We start from the raw sequence: 18,448 nt of genomic DNA on the forward strand, positions 1-18,448 counted from the left end.
ACTCAGAGGGAAAAAGGGAGAGTGTTATCCTTATGTGCACGCTTGTTATGGGAGGGTTGAAGTTAGAGTTTTTCCTCAGGCCTGTGTTTTTATCTGGTATGATACGAGGCGTCATTTCTTTGTCGCAGAAAAAATAGTGGAGAAGAATCTTGCGGAAGAATTGGGCCAATTCACCATTAATCTTGAAAGTATCTCCTGGATTAGTTTCTACGAAGCCTAGTCCTTGATTAAGAACATGACTTTCATCTTCCGTGAGCTGTGTCTGGCTTAAATTCATTTCAAGGCTCATTCCGCATTCATTCCTGCTTGGTCGCTCTTCTTTGTTTGGCTCCTCGTGCCCATGTACGATGTTGTGGGTTGATTCCAATGCACTTGAGCATTTCTTCTTTTGCCTCGGGGTCTGCCGGGGCCAAACCCTAAAAAAGACTGATCTTGGAAATTCTGTGGGTGTGGTTGAAATTGTGGCATAGGGGGCTGAAAGTGTGATGGGGGAAAACCCCCATGGTGTGGGTGGCCACCATTGTATTTCATCTCTATTGTTTATCCTTTTTAATCACGGTTTTTCACAGTTTTTTGCACTGCATTTTAGTAATCATTTTGATCACTACATTTTCTAGTAATAAACCCATCTGCATTTATCTCTTCCTTGTGTGAGAACTACACTTAAGGATACAACTCTTTCTCCCTTTTTCCCTCTGAGTATCAAGAAGGTGGGAGTGGGTTGTTTGGAATCCCAGATGATGACACTGGGCACATGATTGTGTATTGATGGGATACCAGCTATCCTTAGGTGGTTTTTGAATTTTTGTTCCCTGTCCCTCCTGGCTCCCCTAGTCCGATTTAGTATTTCACAGCACTTAGGAATGTCAGTACCTCTATACTGGGTTTTAGAGGCATGTTTCTCTCAAGGTTTGCCCAGAATCCCTTGCAAACCTCAAAACTTGATAAAAATCACATTGTCCTCATATTTCTATGATGGAAAGTTCTGGAATCTGTGGGTGGCCACAAACTTCCATCCACCCGGCATTTCCCCAAGTTGTCTGATAAAAATGAATGGTACATCACTTGTGTGGGAAGACCTAATGTGCGGGACAGGAAACTGCCCAAAACACAACATGGACGTATTGCATTTCTCTACTGAAAATTGGCCCTCTTTTCTAATGCGGGTAGCTGCAGTTTTAGGACCCTTGTTCAGCGCGCACCTAAGGAAATCAAGCAAACCTAGGGATATCCAGAGTGGGCTCATTTGCATGGCTCTCAACAGGATTTTCTATCAAGAATCCTTTGCAAACCTCAAACTATGACTAAAAGACACATTTTCCTCAAAAATCAGTGATGCAATGTTACAGATTGTGGATAGCAAAAAAATTCTGTCCACTCAGCATTACCCCAAGTCTCCCGATATCTGCACTTCACTTGTGTACATTTTTAAAAACTAAACACTTAAGGGTTTCCCGGGTGGGCTGACTTGCATGGCTCTCACCAGGTTTGGTGACCCAGAATTCCATGCAAACCTCAAACTTTGATGAAAAAAACACATTTTCCTCACATTTCTGTGTTGGAAAGTTTTGGAATCTGTGGGAGGTCACAAACTTTTATCCACCTGGAATCCCCCCAAATCTTTCAATACAAAATGGAACCTCACTTATGTGGGTAGACCTAGTGCCTGTGACAGGACTTGCCCCAAAACGCAACATGTATGCTTCACATTTTTCCACTGAAAACTGCCCCTCTTTATCTACTGTGGTTAGGGAAAGATAGAAAACTTAGGCGTGTCCAGGGCGGACTGACTTTTGTGGCTCTCACCAGGTTTCTCTACCAGAATACTTTGCAAACCTCAAACTTTGACTAAAAAACAAAAACAAAATGTCCTCACTTTTTTATGATGGAATGATCGTAAATCTGTGGGGAAGCCACAAAGATTGATCCACCCGACATTTTCCGAAGTCTCCTGATAAAAATTGTACCTCATTTGTGTGGGTAGGCCTTGTGCCCAGGACAGGAAAAAGCCCAAAACACAACATGGACACATTGCATTTTTGCATGGGAAACTGACCTTTTTTTCGAATCTGGAGAGCTGTAGATTTTGGACCCTAGCTCAGCAAGCACTTATATCAAACCTGCACATTTTTTAAAATCATACACCTCGGGGTATCCATGGTAGGCTGACATGTGTGGCTCTCACCAACTTTTTTCACCCAGAATCCCTTCTAAACCTTAAACTTTGACTAAAAAAATTAAGTTTCCTCACATTTTTGTGATGGAAATTTCAGGAATCTGCTTGACACCACAAACTTTCATGCACCTGACATACCCCTAAGTTTCTCAATATTAATAGTACCTAACTTGTGTGGGTAGGCCAAGTGTCTGCAACAGGAAACGGCCCAAAACAGAACATGGCATAGCATTTTTCAACTGAAAACAGACCCTTTTTTCCATGATGTGTAGCTGTAGACTTTCGACATTAGCTCAGCTGGCAGCTAGGGAAGCCTAGCAAACTGTTAATTTTTTCTTGGTTACGGACAGCAGAGTGCAGCAGAGCGCTGTTGAGAGCAGTAGAGAGCAGAGCGGCAAACCAAATTTCCAAAACGCCACCGCCACGCCAAGCAGCCAAGTCTCCCGGCAACCGGCAACCGGGGATCGGGAACCGGCAATCACCTGGTAGGAGAGATCGGCGGAAGGCTGAAGGCTGCGGGAGTGCTGCGGTATTATTAACCCGACCCAGTGGACCCTCAGCTGATACGGTAGTGTCCGGGTTTGGGGTCTGGAGCTAATGACCTGCGAGTTGCCGTAAACTGCTGCAGCGCAGAGTAGAGGAGCACTTGGGGCGAAGTTTGAAAGCGAACTTTGAAAGCAGTACATTTAACTGCTTCTCGAGCAGGGCTGAACTGGGGACAGGAGCTGCATAGACTTGTCATCTGGGGCTGTGAAGAGCACGGACACTGCAACTCTAGGCTCTAGGCGCCTGGTGCTTTATGCAGTATATGTGGTTAGTGCTCCCCGTATCGCACTGCCTGCCCATCCCCAGCCAGCAGCAAACAGCAAACTGTCAGTCCTTCCTGTCAGACCCTCCACATGCCTGGTGACAGACAGGCGCACTATTTAAGAGTCAAGAAAGAGGGGGAGTCACGGTCAGAGCCTTATCCCCTGCAGGAGTGCTGCCGAGAGGCAGGGGAAAGGCGCAGTGATAATCACCCAGGACAGCGCCCAGAACAGCGCCCAGAACAGCTGGGCTGACGGCACTTGCACTTGCATCAGTAAACGTTTGAAGCTCCCCGCGGCAACGTTACTAGTGATCGTGGCGAGTGATATCGGTGACCAGCCTGTGAAAAACTGAGACACCGCGACACGCTGCATGGACCAGGCCCGGGCGTTTACCCCATGAGAAGCTCAGTCAGAGGACGGTAGAGCCGGGGTACAGTCGCTCACTGTAGCAGAGGTCCCTGCATCTCTTGGGAGGCAACAACATCACCCACAGCAACCCATTCTACCATCACAAACTGGGCAAGCCCTTGTATAAGAAATCTATAAGAAATCTACGAATAAGCAGCCAAGATGCCAAAACTTTGAATCTGCACTGACGCTGCATTGACGCTCTGCGAGGGGGCTCGCAGCTTACCTGGACATCGCCGCTCACCGGATTTACTGGGCATTTGGGCACAGCTGGGCTCCTGACGCTGACGCTGTGGTCTCCCCCAACGGCGAGCTGCTGACATCGCTCGGCCGCTGAGCGGGGTTGAGACTACAGCTCCCAGCCTGCCCTGGGAGATCGCCGCCCACTTCCTGCTTTGCGCTAACGGAGGCGCATAAAAACAGACAGCTTCCTCCGCACCAACTGGACAATGGCTTCAGGTACTCGATCCTGTAAGACAAAGAAATCTGCAGGAGACGTTGTTTTAGGCACTATGGACCAGTTTATAACTCGAGCAGTTTCCATAGTCGAAAAGGAGATAATCCTGGCAGAACGAAGGTTATCCCGGGATTCTACGAGTATGTCCAATAAGCGCTCATCTCTGGGCGCCATTGCCCTAGCTGCTAGCCCTGGACATATTTCCCTAACTCCATTGTTGATAATTGATTCCCCAACAATTGACGAGAGAGTGAGCCGGATTAGGGCTAGTTTAGAAAGGGTAACTACCACCGCACCAAGCATTGTACTTGACCCGACACACTCCAATTCTTCCGTCCAAAGTAACCCATCGCCGGGGGGGCAAACTCTGGATTGCAATCCTGAAACCCATGAAGACTCTAGCCCCCCTGTGCCTTCTAGGGAAGCTGTGAATTCCCCACCCACTGTAGGACACACCGAAGCCAGTACTCCCAGAGTAGTAGTTCCCCAAACCACACCTGCAGGGAATCTAGCTTTAGGCCCAGTCTTACAAAAGAAGAGAAAGCGTCCCGCTAGCCCCCGCAGGGGAGGCTCTCTAAAGCCCCACAGTAAAGTAAGTAGGAACATTGTACCCAAAGGGGGCACCAGTTCGAATCAGGTTCCTCACCCAAAATCATACGCGACCCACACCGGAGATTCTTCATTGGAGGGCACTCCTGGTCAAATGGCTCCTATAGATATTAGCATTTTCCCTCAAGTTGAGAGCATAATTAAGTCTGTGGTGATGCCTCTCGTTGATAAGATTGACGGCCTCACACGCAAACTAGCCTCACTTGAACAGTCAATGCTGGACAACTTTTACGCGGTGAAATCATTAGTCAAATTTCACGCCAAGGCCCAGGTTGAAGAAAACGGAGGGCTAAGGAGTGGTGCTGTCCCCTTAGTCCCCTCTATTTCTATAGCCCACCCTGAGCTCACATCTTGCCAAAAGACGCCCGCCTTGGGAAAGGCTCCCCAATTGCAGCATCCCAACAGCGGAACCACACCCTCACTACTAACTCCTACTCCTGAGTCTAGTCTGGCCCGACCAAGGAACAAAGCTAGTACCCAGGCTCCCAAGGCACTTAAGGTTAATTTTGCTGCAAATTCCAAGCCTATAGTGTCTAACACCAAGGTACCTGGAAACACAGTGATCGCAACGAAGGGTGATACAACCCCATCCCCTCCAACTCCTGCCAAACAGGCCGTGCCCAAACCCCCAGCACAAACCACGGTAAAATCTCCGGCTAAAGACAGGGCAAGAAGGCACACGCCAAATGCTAGCCTTCCCCCTGGCTGTAAGCCTTATGTGGTAATTTTAACGGGGGTCCCTGAGCTTGAAGAGGGTTCTTGTGAGTCATACTCCGACCTTAAACACAAGACGCTCTCCTGGCTCAAAGCTAATAGACCCCTCCCAGGGCATATCGATGGTAGAATAGCCTTCGTCCGACGTGTGGGTTGGATTGGCAACAGACGCAAGGATACTACCGGGGACTGTGTGTTGATCAATTTCAAGACCCCAGAGCAGCAGGTATGATCTGTAGTCAGCAGTCGCATTACAATTTCTGCGACATACAAACTAGGGACCTGGGGTACTTCTATCACCCCCCTCCTCTAATGGGGCCTAAAAAATCTTTTCAAGATGGGGGCAGAGGAGCATGGTTCCCTCATTATCCAACTTTGGACCCCAGAGCAAGGGCTTGGACACCTACTCAAGCAGCCCCTCCACAGGGTTGGGGTTGGTGACTTGATAATTTAGCGGCAACCAATACCTCCCCTCCTAGGGTCAATACATCACGCATAGTTGGGGGGGTACCCTTGTCCAATAATGTTGTGCCCCAATCCCCGCCTAACTCAATTATGCCCTCTCTCTCAGGCGATGGGTCAGAGAACATTGAGTTAGTGGATGGAGCTCAAACTCCCGGTCCACAGGGTGGGAATGCCGGATGCGATGAGCCCCTGCATCATGCATCCCTGAAAGCCATTAGTTGGAATGTGGCAGGCTTAAACAGCAAGCTAGATGTCCCGGACTGGGTGGCGCTCATTGAACCCCACTCAGTTTGTGCATTCCAAGAGACGTGGTGCGTAGAACCAAGGCACCGAGTGGGCCATGCCTCCTTCTTTGTCCCGGTAGATATTCCAACATCGGGAAGAGGTCGCCCCTATGGAGGTCTCTTAGTTTGGGTAGATATTTCTTTGGGATGGAGGGTACACCATCATCCCCAAAAATCTCCAGACTTGATGCGCCTCACCGTAACATGCCCGAGGAGAGCTGAAAAACTGGAGATTATTAACATCTACACACGAGGGGCCTCTGGGAGAGCCTTGTCACCAACGCTCTCGGACCTGGAGGTAGTCTTGGGTGAGTGTAGTAGCGATTCATTAATTATGGTCATGGGGGACTTTAATTGTACATTCGAGCCCTTGTTGCCCGACGAATCCCTGGACTTATATGACGAAGATTCAAGGAGAGGTGTCCCGTCACTTGATCTTCCAATCATAAACAGTTGGACCCCCAGAATCATCCAGCTAAATTCCCTCACACTGGAGCACGGCCTGAGAGCAGCCAACGGGAGGACACCCTCAGACTTAGCGGGGGCACACACATATAATAGGGTTGGTCATTCATCCCGGATAGATTATATCCTTTTAAACTTTTCTTTGTGGGCTCACATGAAGGATATGATAGTCCTACCTTCCTTGGATAGTGACCATAACGCACTCTCCTTGACCCTATCATACTGGTGGAGGGAGATTCACCCAGTTTGTGGAAACCATGACACACCAGCGACAGGGCCATTGGGAGGGGTGGTTCCATCAAACTGCTTAAGACGCCTGAAATGGGACAAAGTGGCAATAGATGAAGAGAAACTATTATGTATCAGAGCTGTTACTTCTACAGCCTGCGCCATTTTAGAAAACGAGCCTGTCAGCCCAAATCGGATTACAGCGTTGTTCTGCGAGGTCTCGCTGTCAATTGGGGACCTATTCAAGGCTAAAGTAAAAAAGGGAAACACTAACCGCGATAAGCGGCAGGGCAAACCCGGTTGGTACTCGAAGGAGTGTCGTGCTAGAAAGAGAGCACTGATATTGGCTGTAAAAAGTGGAGATGCAACCTTAATAGCCACTAAACGAAAGAGCTACAAAGCGGAGCTTAAAACAGCAAGGAGAGACTGGGAAGATGAATTTTGGCAGGAACTCCGAATCGCCAGTGTTGGAAAAAACGCAAAAGGTTTCTGGGACTTATTACGCAAGAAAAACAGACCCCTTGATACAGTCATCACCTGCAACATAACTGAGGATCTATGGTACTCACATTTTTCGAAATTGTATACAGCATCTGCAGCTGAAGCGATGGATTTTGCATTACCACAGTTCTCTCGAGTTGAGGAGAGACTTGAGGAAAGTCTGTTTACCAAGAAAGAAGCGGAAGGTGCAATAAAATCTCTTGTCCCGCGCAAAGCGGCTGGTCCCAATGGACTCCCGGGCGACCTGCTCCGTGCAGACCTAGGCGATTGGAGTATGTTAATTTCATCTGTATTGAACGCTGCCATGGCGGGTGCTCCTCTGCCCGCCTCCTGGATGGCCGCCGAAGTGGTCCCTCTGCACAAAAAAGGCTCAAGAGAAGACCCAGCGAACTACAGGCCGATTAGCCTGATAGACTGTTCGCAAAAAGTAGCAGGCAAGGTCCTCCTAACCAGAATACAGCAGTGGGCAGATGAAAACAGGATACTCTCGGATCTCCAGGCAGGGTTCCGAACTGGTACAGGAACAATCGAACAGTCGTTAAGGCTACTTATGATTTACTGGAAGGTCGTCACGATTGGGAAGGGCACTTTATATCTTGCCTTTATCGACCTCCGGACGGCCTTCGATTTGGTCCCCAGAAACAACTTATGGAAGGTTCTTAGTGATCTTGGCCTGCCACCTTATCTGCTTCACTTGATCATGAAGTTCCACGAAAACAACTATGCCCAAATTCGCTGGGGTCCGAATGGTCAAAAGACCTCAAGAATAGATGTGAATAGAGGAGTGCGGCAAGGGTGCGTTCTTGCCCCAACACTCTTTTCGCTCTATGTTAATGGGGTGGTGGACCACTTGTCAAGGATATCAGCAGATGCCCCTCGCCTGGCAGGTCGTTTAATTCCCACCCTGCTTTTTGCGGACGATACTTTGCTTCTGTCAAAATCGCCAATGGGCCTACAACAGCTTCTCTCTGGCTTTGATGATTTTTGTAAACAAAGAGGACTTTGTATAAACACAGACAAAACAAAGTATCTCATCTTGAATCCCCCGCAAAAACATGGCCCTCCACCAACATTGGGCTCCGTTGCACTGGACAGGACCAAGACTTTCGATTATCTGGGTATCCGGCTGGTAGATTCCATGAAATGGGACCAGCATCTGACCAAAATGTTGCTAAATTTGAAAAGAGTAACCGGGACCCTGCTGAAAGAGCAGAGAGCAGCCTCAACCAAACCTATAGCTGCAGTTTTGGACATTTACTCGGCCAGAGGAGTAAGTGCCGCTTTGTACGGGGCGGAACTGTGGGGAATGTCGAACTTGAAAGATCTTACTCGAGCTGAGAACACCTTCCTGAGAAGCTTGATGTCCCTCGGCCCTTCTGTCCCCATCTTGCCTCTGCAATTGGACATGGGCTGTCGGGCGATTGAAGATCTAGCAAAGCTACGCCCTTTGCTTCTGTGGGCCCGCATCTGGAGAGTCCCTGAGCTCTCAAGTTATGCGGATGGACTGCGGGAGATATTAAGATCGACAGGTTGGGCGAAAATAAAGTGGCTAATGGATATCAAAGCACTACTCACCAATCTGGGGCTGGAAGAAGCATGGTACCAACAGACAGCCCCGCCCAAATCAACGATAAAACAGCTTTATTGGAACTGGGTGGTAAATAGAAGGAATTCTTCTACCTCGATTTGTAAGTCGACCAGAAATTTTATGGAGTCCAAAGATGTCCCCATTAGAGAACTGTATTTGGACATTATCTCAGCCCCTTGGGAAAGATCTCTGTATTTCAAATTCAGAATTGGTCTTCTCCCCGTAATGGAACTTACTAGTCATTGGAAAATTCCCTACCAGACTGCTCCGTGGTGCCCCTTCTGCCCACAGCGCCATGAATCTGTCCCTCACTTTTTATTCGAGTGTCCTGCCTATAAAGTCCCACGGTCAAAATGGCTAAAACCCATGTGTCGCACACTGGGAACTAGACACTGTAATGTGGCACTAAGGATTCTTCTTTCAGACACTCGTACTTTTTATGCATGCGCCACCTCGAAGTATCTTGGGTGGGCATGGCGGATTCGGTCAAAAAGACTCAGACAAATTGTTTAATCACGCTTTTACTTTTATGGCCTGTTTCAAAACCATGCCTATTTTAGGTAATTTAATTATTCTTCCCCTAAATAATAACAGTAAAAATTGCAGTCCTAGATCATGCAAGGGGTTTTTTTAGAACTCGTTTTTTTCCTTAAATGCTTTGAAATGAATTTTACTTGTATGTATGCTTTTTAAGATATTTTATATGTCGAAATAAAGCCTTTTTGACTTTTACTTTGTTAATTTTTTTTTAAACTAAACACCTAGGGGTATTGAGGGGGTGCTGACTTGTGTGGCCGTCACCAGGTTAGTCTACCTAGAATCCCTTGCAAACCTCAAACTCTGACTAAAAAGCAAATTTTCCCTCACATTTCTGTGATGTAAAATTTCACCCAGATTGCATTTTCCCAAGTCTCCCAATAAAAATTGTACCTCACTTGCATGGGTAGATCTAGAGCCTGGGATTGAAAATGGCCCAAAACACAACATGGATGTATCACATTTTGGGCCATATGTATCAAGCCCAAATGTGTTCGCAAACGCCGAAATTCTGCAAATTTCGGCGTTTGCGAACACATTTGTGCTTGATACATATGGCCCAAAATGTGATGCATCCATGTTTGCGAACGCTTTTGTGCTAAATTGTATGTATGTAGCAAATGTGCATGCAAAATAAGAAATCACAAAATTTGCGATTCCTTATTTTGCGATTGCATTTAAGGAATTGTAAATTTTATGATTCCTTAAATGCAATGTAAGAAGCACCAAAAAAGTGCAATTTCGCCTTAAGGAATCACAAATTACCATCAACTTCAAGTAGGTGGTAATTTGCGATTTCTTTGAAAAATGCACTTTTTGCATTTTTCAAAGTGCTATGTGAAGCACATACATGCCCTTAGGCACCGATGCTTATTTCAGGGGTGCAACAGGGTGTCCTTTGGACACCCCTGCACCCTTGAAATTGCATTCTCAATTTGCAATTCGCAAATTGCTTATCGCAAATTGAGAATGTCTTCCCATTCATTCCGAAGGGCCTCTAGGCCCATAGGAATGAATGGGGAGGTATTCTTTAATTGTGAATCGCAATTTGAGATTCGCAATTAAGGAATATGTAGGATTCTCAAATCTTATTGCAAATCCTACATACATTACATTTTGCGATTCTCAAATAACGATTCGCGAAAAATCGCTATTTGAGAATCGCAAAATGACTTTTTGATACATATGGCCCTTTATGACTCAAACCCTTATTTTCTAATGCGGGTAGCTGTACTTCTAGGACCCTAGATCAGCCAGCATCAAGGGAAACCTAGCAAACTTATAAATGTTTTAAACCTAGATACTGAAGGGAATCCAGGGGGCTGACTTGTGTGGCTCTTACCAGTTTTTTTGCCTAGAATCCCTTGCAAACTTCAAACTTTGTCTAAAAAACACATTCTCCTCACATTTGTGGGAAGGAAAGTTCTAGAATTTGAATGCAGCCATAAACGTCCATCCACCCCATATTTCTTCGAGGTTCCCGCTAAAAATGACACCTTACTTGAGTGGGTAGGCATAGTACCCACATCAGTAAACGACCCAAATCACAACATGGACGCATCATATTTTTTCACTGAAAATGGACCCTTTTTGCAAACGTGGGTAGCTGTATGCTTTGGACCCTAGCTCAGCCGGCACCTAGGGAAACCGAGAAACCTGCAAATTTAAAAAAAATTAACACCTATCGCCTCTGACGTTGTGCGACCTGAGGCGCTCTACAAATTCCATGGGTGCTCCCACTACACGGGCAACAAATATCATATGGCTGGGAACTGCGGGGCAAACCGAAGCCTAGCAGGACACCATCGCTGACATGGTACGCCTGGAGATTCTCTCTCCGAAGATCAGCATGAGCAAAATAAAAGCTATACCCCAGACCAATATTAGGAAAGCCTTAGGGACTCTAATCAAGGAGACTGAATGTGTGTAATGCCGGCTTTGAGCCGTAACTGGTACTATAGCTTTGGTTAACTCTGACCCAGTCATTCCTAGGGTGCAAACTGCCAACTTGTCTATGGGCTAAGCTTTAGCAGTTACAATTCCATGAAGTCCATAGAGCAGAAGCAAAACAGCAAACTTCAAGCATAGAGAAATCCATTGATGAGGGTCACCCGACCAATAGGAAAAGGCAAAATGGGCCTAAAGGAAAGGGACCTGGACCTGGTCCTGGTGCTAAGCCAGAGGAAGTGGTTGCTCATGGTATAGCTAGGGACTCCATTAGATCTATCCAAGACACTGTGACTATTGCACATAACAATCTGCTTGAGACAATCAAGGAAATGTTGCATGAGATAATCTTGCAAGTAAATAAGTGTATAGACTATTGAAAAAAATATGTACAATATAAGATCTGAAAGGAGTAATAATGGGACTCTCTGCATGTAATACCTGCAGGTTGTAGTGCAACTTTAGCATCCGCCAATATTGTGATACCCTCTATATCTGCCTCTGATTTCTCTCAAATGACATCCATGCAAATGGGAGGGCACCCACATGTCCCAGATATTGGGCCCAGTAAATAAGGTGAAATTGACTCATGGTGACCCTGTAACAATTAATCAACCCCCAGCCTGCTGCCCCTACCTAGCAGTAATGGTTAACGTGCCACCATTGAATCGAGGTCAGAATAAATCCTCTGAATCCTTAAAGAATAAAGTTGTCCATTGGCTCAATACAAATCATGTTCTTCCATCTAATAGATCACACCAAATGTTGATGACCTAAAGAGTTGGGTGGGTATGGCCTTTAAGGAAGACATTTAAAGAGGATTGTATTATGGTTATTAGTTTACAGCATCCAGACATTGCAGGAGAAATCCTAGCAAGGTCTGTGCCTATTTCCCCATTCTCCAGAAATATTGGACTACTCCTATTGGTGTTTTTTTCTATTGACACGTACGCCATAGCAATAGGGCCCAATGATAAAATGACTAGTCACCAGGCGGACAGAGACGTTTACCAGACTCTACCCTCACTAGCTATATCTAACAGGTTCCAAGCATTGAGTTCATTACATGACAACAAATGACTCAAACAAGGAATGGTGTGGTAAAGGTATGAAATAAGATTGGGAGCTGAAACTAACAAAATGGAGCCAGTGGCAGGGCTGTTAGAACTTAAACAAACGGTATAAATGACCTGGAGTATATTACTGGAGTAAATAATCTATGGCCTAGTTCAGCCATAGATGCCGAGCCCTGTAGTACCAATGTCCCATCCTGTGCCAAATGTCAAATGGTTAGCACTAATAATGGATCAGAGGATTGCTACCTTTTTGCTACATGGAACATATCTGGGCTGCAGAACAAGGTGGGTGAAATAGAATGGTCTAGTTTTACTATTGGGCTCAATATTATATGCCTCCAAGAAACATGCTGTGTGACTCCATTTCATGTCGAGGGGTACTCTTGCCATTTTTTGAGTGCTATTCCATCCTCTAAGGCAAGGTCAAAAGGAGGCTCACAAGTCTTCAATTTTAATAACTTCCCTGTCATTGTTAAACAATCCTCATCAGTTGGATCGCATAACCCAGATGCTGTGGCTAACTAATAAAATGGGACCTGATGTAGTACTGGTCAATTTATATAACAATGTTTTCAACTCTACCCGTAGCACTGTGATTCATACCTTAGCTTTTATAAGTCCAATTAGAACATTGGAATGTTGGTATTAACACCCCTTTTCTGTAATACCTAGAGCTTAATTCATTTTTAGCCTGTGATGCATGAGTAAAACATTTTTCACAATTTTTTTATGCTATTTTAAATGTGGGTAGAGAAATGAGGACTGAACAAAACTGCAGTTGGCCTCCAACCCCACTTAAAATTTCAATTGATGAAGCCATTTACTCTATAAATTCAAGTGCTAGTAAAAGGAAAAGTCACTTCTTTATTGAAAAATTGTTTTGTTTTTAAGACCATTCAGATTACGATATCAGCCAACGTGTTTCGCTCCCACATTGGGAGCTTCCTCAGGGCGAAAAGAATAACAGTTGGTACAGTTTCAGTTCCCAAATCTGTAAATCAGTACGACAATGTCGTTACTTCAAAAATAGACAGAGAAAAAGTAGTTAGACCTGCAGTCATCCAGGTGCTCCTGGAAATGTACAACATCCAATTCTGTTCAGAGGCTCATGAAAACTGCAAGTCGGCTGAAGGATGATGCAACACCTATCCTTAGCTAAGGATCAGATGGGGTCCCAGAAGATGTTTTTAAGGCTTCCAAAGAACTATGGGGGCCTGTTTTAACAAGGATATTCAATAAGCTTGCATGAAGATGGTGGAGTGCCACTCCATGGAGTTCCACGGAGTTAAAAAAAAACTCTGTGGGACTCTGCTCCAGCCGCTCCATAATTTAAAAACAATAAAAAAATCACTTACCTACTGTGGCGTCTCCGGACTGCCCTCCTCCTCGCCGCGGTCTCTCCACCTTGTTCACGCAAACCTCTACGATATACGTCTTGGGAGGACTGCGCATGCGCAGTTCTCGCAAGACATACAATGGTTTGCAAGGACGGTGAGGACGAGAAGGAGAGAGAGAGCATAGCGAGGAGGAGGGCAGCCCGGAGACGCCACAGCAGGTAAATACTTTCTTTCTTACTGCGATTGAGCATGGGCAGGGAACGGCTAATTCCACTCGGCTGTGAAGTTAGAGTTTTGCCTGAACGCTGTGTTTTCAACAGCCCGGGTTAGTATTCAATGCAGCTGCTGAAACTATAATTGCCTAGTCCCGGTCGGTGTCAATAATTATCACCATTTTCAAAAAAGATGGCCAATCGGATCCTAAATGTTACCAACCCACTTTCCTCCTCGACACTTCGGTAAAACCGATGAGCAGGATTTATCACAGACGCTGGAGGAATGGGCTCTGGAGAATTATTTTCTTTCCCCAGCCTAATATGGGTTCAGTAGGGGCCGGGGGACTACGGAACAATGCATGAATTTAGACCTGTTAATAGAAAAATATACCACAGCTAAGATGGGGTCTTTATATCTCTGCTTTGTAAATCTCAGCAGTGTGTTCAACCTAGTTTAAAATTCTAGCTTATGGTCAACCCTGACTAGCCTAGGCGCTCCCATGGTGATTATTTTCTTACTTGTGAGGCTCTCGCCAGGGTTTTTACCCAAAATCCCATGCAAACCACAACGTTTGATTACACAAAACACATTTTCCTCACATTCCTGTGACAGGGAATGGCCCAAAACGCAACATGGATGCATCTAATTTTTCCACTGAAGAAAGACTCTTTTTAGGCCGAGCCTAAGTAGTGCTGTCTCTTTGAGACATGTTGTATATAATTTGAGGGATTAGAGTCGGACCATTGCTTTTTTATTTGTTCCTCTCTATGGCCTTTAAAAAATCTGTGCTTCCAAGTGGTTAATCTTTCCTATCTGTTAGCCCTGTTCGTTGATTGTTCACTCCCAAGGAGCAGTACAACAGTAATTGTTATCTCCCACTTGTCCCATTGTAGTACCTTATAGGGATTACTTTTTCATTTGTCTGAGAGCACTTGACATAAGGGATCAATGTTCTCAGTTGCTCTGAGTCTGATTTCTGTTTATTCAAAGAGGGTGGTTATTCTTGCTATCTCCTCACATCTGCTGCACCCTCCTCCTCCCTTGAAATCAATATTGCTAAAAGCAAAATCTTTGTCTTCCGCAAGAAAGGTCTTAGAATAAAGAAATGGTATAAGTAGTCATTGGAGCATGAAGACCTAGAATTGGTTGACTTTGTATCTGGGGAAGGTTTTTTCAAACAATGGACGCAATTCAGAGCATATAAAACTATGTGGTTGCCTCCCAGGCTGGAGCTTTAAGCAGATTTCATAAAACCTGTGGGAGATGCTATTTTAGTCATGTTCTGTCAGTATTTAAGGTTCAAATTCCTCCTTCATTAACTTATGCTGCAGAAGTACTGGATATGAACTAGTGGTTTGCTTTTGATAAGACTGAAGGCCGGGTCTTTCACCAAATTAGTAATTTAAACTCTCTGGCTGCCCCACATGTTCTACGCTTGGAATTTCGTCTAGTCTCTTCATATATTTCATCCTTGTCAGCGGTCCTGAGGTGGGGGAATTCCCTATTTTGGGGGGATGAGGGCACTCTTAGGGCCGCTTGGAGAATGAACATTTTTGACAAATGAAAGGATCAATCAGCATTCTTTAGATCAATGCTTATGCAAATGATTCATTTGGGCTCAGTTTAAATAGTGATTCACCTGTGCCAAAGCCTGCACTGAAGTTATTTTTAAAGAAGTCCACAAGCTCGATTAGCATGGCAAGAGATACAGTTTTAAGTAAATCTAAATCCCGCAATGAAGTGATCTGTGGGAGTGCTGTGGGGAATAGACCACAGCCCTATTTAACATGGAATCTTCCACATGGGATTAGAACGCTGATACTTCTTTTGAGAACGAACCTGTTGCCTTTAAGAGAAGTTACTGGTATATGGGATAAAACACCAAGAGAGGAGAGAATTTGTGAATTGTGTTATTTACAAATTCAGTATCTTAACCATGTGCTATTTGTGTGCCCAGAACTACAAGGGGCCATGCATATGTTTTTAAGGTCATCATTTATTAAATTTACCCTTCATTCTGCTCAGGAGGCCCGAACATTTGTCTTGTCCCCTCCAAATGAAATGTTTTGCCATACGATATTTCAATTTTTTTAAACATTTCTGGCTATTTATTAGGACATTTTAAAAGTTTAGTTTGTATGTTGTAACGTCTGATGGTTGGACATTGAAGAATTTTGCACTGTATACACAGTATGTCTCCTTCTTTTCTCTTTTTAATCTACTGGTGTATTTAAAAAAAACATTTTCTGTATTGTATTTAAAGTATGTCTTTTTTATTGTACTGGTGTATTTTTGTGGACCTCTGTTGGAGTTCCATAACAAATACAAAACTTAATTGAGTTGAATTGCTAACTCCTCACATCTGCAGCACCCTCCTCCCCAGCGTGCCTGCACCGATACTTATTTTTAATTATATTCCATTATATTCCATAAATCACTTAATCTGATCCCTTCCCCCCTGTGCTGATCCCCTCCTGCCCCTGACACTGCTTTTCCTATTTTCTTAGAGTGTGTTTGTGTTTCCAATCGCCACGGTGATAAACACTCCTTTGTATGAAAGATTGGCAAAATCATTACAAACTGATGCCATCTTAACTTTATCCTAGTGCTTGCTCCGAGCACTGCTTTTTTTAAGCAAAACTTCTACAATGGCTTTGCCACAGGCACTTCAGATCTGAGCCCTGCTTCGCCCTCTCACAATAGGGACATGCCTGCTGCTCACCGCCCCTTTACCTCCACCTGGTGTTCTCCTGGCCTGCTCTTCTGATTGGCTGTTGTCTGTGCCTTTAAATTCTGGCTTCAGCCCTCTGCTCACTTTCCATGCAGTTAATTTAATTTACAGCCAAGCGATCCGACCAGAGCTGCACTTAGCTGGAATGATTCTTTGGTGAGTGATGAGGTGTTTGCTTGCTGCTCCTGCTCACCGCCCTGGTCGGCAGAAGCAGTTTTGTTGCCTTCACACAACTGTGCTCCCTGGCCATACTGTGGACAAGCCTCACCACCGCTGCCTTCGCTGGCTCTTTCAACTTGTGAAGAACAGGATTATGGCTGAGCTTCTTTCTATTTATTATCGTACATATATCACTACACAATTTAAGGGAAATATATTCTTAATTTAAGCAACAGGTAGAATGCATGCATTAAGCCAGTAAACATGCACACCAGGATACGTGAGTTAACAAAGATCATCTTATGTCAACCAGAAAAACATAAGGCCGCAAATACCAATGAGGCATCCAAGACACAAACTAGCAGTACAGTCTGGAGGGAGCCCAAAGTGCCCCTCAGCAGGCGCCACACAGCCCACCTTCCCGTAGTCCACAAGCAACACAGTCTTCAGGAGACCAGCAGTAGCAGGATCTTACTATGCATCACAAAGCATCCTGCAAAGCCAGGGCATCATTTCCACTGTATGTTCAACAGCATGTGTTGCTCAACAGTATAGACCTGTTCCCATGATGCACTGGGCCAGGGTCAGACTAATTTGCATATAGCCAAGTTCTGAGCTGGGATGGTGCAGTGAGCTGAAAAACGGTGATGGGTCAAGCCCTGATCTTTGGACTGGGTAAGAGTGGTCTGCTTAGTTCAGACACTCTGTTCATCACCACCCCTTTTCTGAATCGTTTTTGGCCACTATAGGTGTGGCAGGGTATACTCAGACATGAGTCCCTTTCTCACTGCACCATCAGGATTCAAGCAAGCTGGGCCGAAGACGGCTGAAATGCCAGAAACCGGTCCCCGGTAGCTTGTCTCCTTTCTGGTGAAGAATTGGCTTGGTAGTTTAGTCTGCCCTGTTCCCATGATGCACTGGGCCAGGGACAGACTGATTTGCATATAGCCAGGTTCTGAGCTGGGATGGTGCAGTGAGATAAATAACGGTGATGGATCAAGCCCTGATCTTTGGACTGGGTAAGAGTGGTCTGCTTAATTCAGACACTCTGTTCATCACCACCCCATTTTCTGAATCGTTTTTGGCCACTATAGGTGTGGCAGGGTATACTCAGACATGAGTCCCTTTCTCACTGCACCATCAGGATTCAAGCAAGCTGGGCCGAAGACAGCTGAAATGCCAGAAACCGGTCCCCGGTAGCTTGTCTCCTTTCTGGTGAAGAATTGGCTTGGTAGTTTAGTCTGCCCTGTTCCCATGATGCACTGGGCCAGGGACAGACTGATTTGCATATAGCCAGGTTCTGAGCTGGGATGGTGCAGTGAGATAAATAACGGTGATGGATCAAGCCCTGATCTTTGGACTGGGTAAGAGTGGTCTGCTTAATTCAGACACTCTGTTCATCACCACCCCCTTTTCTGAATCGTTTTCGGCCACTATAAGTGTGGCAGGGTATACTCAGACATGAGTCCCTTTCTCACTGCACCATCAGGATTCAAGCAAGCTGGGCCGAAGACGGCTGAAATGCCAGAAACCGGTCCCCGGTAGCTTGTTTCCTTCCCAGTATAAGAATTGGCTTGGTAGTTTGGTCTGCCCTGTTCCCATGATGCACTGGGCCAGGGTCAGACTAATTTGCATATAGCCAAGTTCTGAGCTGGGATGGTGCAGTGAGCTGAAAAACGGTGATGGGTCAAGCCCTGATCTTTGGACTGGGTAAGAGTGGTCTGCTTAATTCAGACACTCT

This window comes from Lissotriton vulgaris, chromosome 4_1 (assembly GCF_964263255.1).
Source record: "Lissotriton vulgaris chromosome 4_1, aLisVul1.2, whole genome shotgun sequence".
Lineage (NCBI taxonomy): Eukaryota > Metazoa > Chordata > Amphibia > Caudata > Salamandridae > Lissotriton > Lissotriton vulgaris.